This window comes from Rhinolophus sinicus, linkage group LG06 (genome assembly GCF_036562045.2).
Source record: "Rhinolophus sinicus isolate RSC01 linkage group LG06, ASM3656204v1, whole genome shotgun sequence".
In the NCBI taxonomy this organism is placed as follows: domain Eukaryota; kingdom Metazoa; phylum Chordata; class Mammalia; order Chiroptera; family Rhinolophidae; genus Rhinolophus; species Rhinolophus sinicus.
Window position 1 is genome coordinate 128,387,351 of NC_133756.1, and position 4,964 is coordinate 128,392,314.

A 4,964-nucleotide genomic window follows, 5' to 3' on the forward strand; every position below is an offset into this window, starting at 1 on the left:
AAGTGAAACATCCAATAGGTAGATAAGTGAGACACAGGGCTGGAACTGCCAGGTGGAAAGTCATGAAAACATTATTGAAGCTCCCAGAATGGAAGAAACCATGTTTCCCCGAAAATAAGACCTAGCCGGACCATCAGCTCTAATGAGTCTTTTGGAGCAAAAATTAATATAAAACCCACTCTTATTTTACTATAATACCAGGCATATAATATAATATAATATAATATAATATAATATAATATAATATAATATAATATAATATAATATAATTAATATAATATAATATCAAGTCTTATATTAATATTTGCTCCAAAAGACACATTAGAGCTGATGGTCCGGCTAGGTTTTATTTTAAGGGAAACAGGGAGTCTTTAAAGAGTCGGGAAAGAAGAAAAAGAGAAGCCCTTTCCAGGAACTAGTCTTTGGGTTCTGGGGTGAATGTGACTGCAAAACTGAAACTTACAGGAATTCATGAAGGGCAACATCAGGAGTGCAGCTGGCAGCTTAATTTGACCCAGCATGGGGAAACGTCACCCCGCCCATATGCGGACAGGACTGCAAATTGATGTCTCCGCTCAAGGTCAGTCAGTGAAGGTGGCTGAGAAGTCACATTCAGACAAGAGAAGACGGAGACGGTGTGACATCAGGGCCAATGGAGAGAAGGAGGGTTCTGAAGAAGAGACTGGCAATGGTATCAAACGCCTAAGAACTCACTGCTAATAGGTGAAAGACTCTGCTTAGCTCAGTGTCCGGAACAAATATGTAGAGGATGGTGATGATGACAGGCAAAGTTGTGGTTGAAGGGCTTTGTCTTTCTGTTCAGGGCTTTCTGCTTCCACGTGCCCCATCCCTGGGCTAGGGGTGTTCTTTAGAGATACCACGGAGAGGAGAAAGAGTAAGGGCCCTGGGTTTGTGCCACCCACAGCCAGCTGTGTGACTCGAGGAAAATTTCCTCTCTGAGCCTCAGTGTTTTAATCTTTCAGGTGAAGATCAGAAAGCCTCTAAAAAGCCCCTTGCACGTAGTTAGTGCTCAACAAATGTTAATTCTCGTTTCCTCCCAGGAACTCTCACATTCTGCCCCCTCCCATTCTTATCACACATTTAAAATTTAGTGGAATTACGTTAGTTCTTCTAGGGATATTGGCACTTGAAGCTTTCTGTACACTTGTGGAATTCCTTTTTTAATTACTCATTCATTCTTTCTTTCCATAAACATTTATTGAACACCTACTATGTGTTCCATGCTGGCCTAAATGCTGGGTGTCCAAGGTGAACAAAACAGATGCAATACACTTCAACGCTTCTTAGGGACATTAGCTTTACTGTTCCAAAGTTTATAGAAGACAGGTATATAGCAGTAGTTATCAAACCCCAGCACGTAGCAGAATCACCTGGAGGGCTTATTAAAACAGATTGCTAGGCTCCACGCACAGAGTTTCTGATTCAGTGAGTCTAGAGTGGGGTCTAGTGCATTTCTAACAAGTTCCCAGGTGCTGCGGTCCAGGAGCCCCACCTTGAGAACCACTGGAAAAAGTATTAGGGAGGAAAGGGAATAGAGCATTAACAGAAAATGAAGTCCCAAGAATCTGATACTTCTTATCTCTAAGATATGTTGTTCTCCTTGACGAGAACAGGCTGGCCAGTGTTCCAGTTACGCAGACAAACTCCAGAGATCTGAGAAGGACAGAGCCAGCTGAAGGCATAGTAACACCAGCTTCCAGATGCTGGAGCCTAGCTGCCTTTGATCCAGTCCATCTCCTCTCTGCTTGCAAACGATATATCCTTCAAGTCTCTATTTAAATCAAAACCATTTTCTAACAATGTTCCTCACTTCCCCAGGCTGATTATGATCATTCTGCACTCTCCAAGCACTTACTACATCTCTCTATTATGATAACTATCTCATTGGTCTATGACCATGACTGCCTTGAGGGGTGCGACAGTGTCTTATTGATCTGGGAATCTCACATAACACTTAAATGTTTATTGACTGCCAGACCAACTGATTGGCTACATGGATATGTTTAATGAGTATTGAAATGCCTGTGGTGCCAGGAAAAACTATCACAATTGATGTTGTGTGTAGGCATTGACAGCTGGGAGCGAGTACTTTCTTGTCTGACAATGTTGGGTTCAAATCTTTGCTCCATCATTAGCTATATACTCTTGAATAAATTAATCATTCTGAGCCTCCGTTTCATCATTGGTAAAATAAGGACAAAAATCTTAGCATGTGTGTAAGAACTAAATGGAATAATATGTAAAAAATGTTTAGCGTGGCGATTAGCACATAGATGATATTAAATAAAGTTAAATTAACTATTTGATCAAATAAAGCAGAAAGAACAATTGAAAAATGAAAATTTATTGTAAAAACTCAATGAAAAACTTTTTACAATATGTGCTTTATATTTATGCACAATTACCACGCAGCAGAATACTATTTTGCGTATCACCTAATATATGTCAAATTAACCTTGATAATTATTTTTCCAACACTAAACTCTGTTCATTGTGTTGTTCAGTTAAGGAGACTGAGGACTAAAGAAAAGCCATTGGACTTAGGCTGTCATTCAGAAAAATGGGTATATGAGAGGATAAGGAAGTTTTTTGAAGTGAATAAGAAGAGGCCAGAAATATAGACAACTATTTTTGAGAAGTGTACCAACAAATATATATGGAGAGAATAGCAACTTTTTGTTGAACAATGTAGCTATAGAAATGAAATGTTTCCATTAACATTAATTAGTCATATATATATAGATATATAGATATATAGATAGATATATATTGATAGATAGATAAGATTTCAAATGATTTAAAGGCAAAATACCAGGCATTCTTAAATCTGAAGTCCTACAATTTTTTTGGTCTGCATTCTGTGAAGTAAATGTTCAAATACACATAAGCTCCTTTTAATGTCTCATAAGAGCGGTTCCTTTACCAATGGATTCCCAAGCATAGTCTTTTCACCAGTACTTAAAATGTTTCCATTGTAAGGGTTGTAGCTGTTTTCAAGGATAGATATTTTTTAATGGACAGCACATGGTGAGAGGAAGAACATTGTTCAATAAATCAGGTTCTAATGACCCAGGCAGGATGGAGCAAGCAGGACCCTGTCATTGGCTGAGTCGGTCTCCAAAAGAGTAATAATGCACAGGAAATGGATGACAGCAAATTTCAAAGCACAGCAAAGCCTCTTTAATGCTGAACATGGAAGTTGCAGTTCAGCTTAAAATTTGCAGAAACAGAAATAAACACATACACGAACAAGGCCCTGTGGGTCTTCATGTGTACAAAAATATGAGTGATATGTTATTCTGTGGGCTTCTGTGATAATCAGGTTTGACTGCTTGCTTTTCAAGAAGCTTTTATCTTTAGATTCGTTCTCAAGGCAAGCTTATGTCGTGCACTCTCCCCCGTGTGTTCAACTGTGCACCAAGAGCTTTCCTGGAAACAGAAACTTGGAGAGGGAAGCTTTAAAAAATAAATAAATGAAGCTTTCTGCATTGCAGTTAATGGCCTCTCACTGCTTGCTTTGCAGAGAATAAGCACAGTTTAGAAGCATGGTTAGTAATGAATCGGGGGGAAAATTAAAACGTTATTTATGGTTTTTGTTTTTCTATTCTTGTTTTGTTTTGTTTTAGAGGACATGCATTTTTCTAGTTCAACCAACCTGATAGACGCTTGCAGAATAAGAAACAAAATGGACTGTTTGTTTGCCTTTTCAAAAGACTGGTACCTACGATTTTAGACTAGGATCCTATTTTTTCATCTTGAGTAATCCATAACGTTCAGACGTAGTGAATTGCAAACAGTCATTTATAAGGCGATCCTTTAGGAGTTTGTAAACATGTTGTAATGGGGAAAAAAAGTTCTTTGAGATGACTGGATTTTCACACTAGCCCACACAAGTCTAATTAAGCCACGATATACTTAAAAGGACAGTTGGAATAAAAAGTGCTGAGGCAGCGTTATTTGGGGGATGGAAAGAACACAGACATTAGAGCCAAAGAGACCTGAAGACTGGGTTGAAATCTAGATTAGCTGCTCACCAGTTTTGCAATGTTGGGCAAATAACTTTACCTGCCCAAGCCTCAGTGGCCACCCATAAATTTGTGGATAATGCTTCTATCCCACAGTTGCTTCTGTGAGGACAGCACATGGATTGAGAGCAGAGACTCTGAAATCTGATACCCAGTTTTGAATTCTGGCTCTGTCATTTACTTGCTGAGAATCTTGGACAAGTTATTTAACTTCTCTTTGTGTCACTTTCCTCATCTATAAAATGCAGATAAAATAGAGACTTCCCTCCAGAGTTGTTGGGTCAATTGTGTTGGGTTGAGTCCATGCATTCATTTTAGAATAATACTTGGCATATGGTAAGCACAATAAAACTGTTAGTCATTATTATTAGGTATGCCTCTTGTCTCTTCTTAAACAGTAATAACAAATTATCCTGAACTAAAAAAAATAGTTATAGATAGATAATAGAATTACATTCCTAAGACATAGATTTGGTTCATGGTAATTTACCACTAGATATGGAACAGAAATTTTATCCCCCAGAATGTGCAAACGAAGAAATGGAGAAAAGGAAGATTGTGCCTAGCCAAAACCACAATTTCAAATGCACTTTGGTTTTAGAAGAGTGTCAAGTCTTACCTATTCTTCACCAAGAGGAAAATAAGAAACAAGTCTCTGCAGCCAGACATAGAAAGTATTGTTTTGAGAAAATGAAAAGGAGATCTCAGATGTGCTGGGACAAGATTATCATTCCACTGCCTTTTAATTACAATTACCATACTAAAAATGGTTGCATTGGACTTCATTCATTCATCATTGTTCAATAGCCCCATTCGTGGAATATGAAAATATTTGATGCCTTGCAAATGAAGACAGCTGGATACTTGAAACCCAGTCTGAAGTATTCAATAGACTGGGAGTCTTCCTGTATTCTTTTT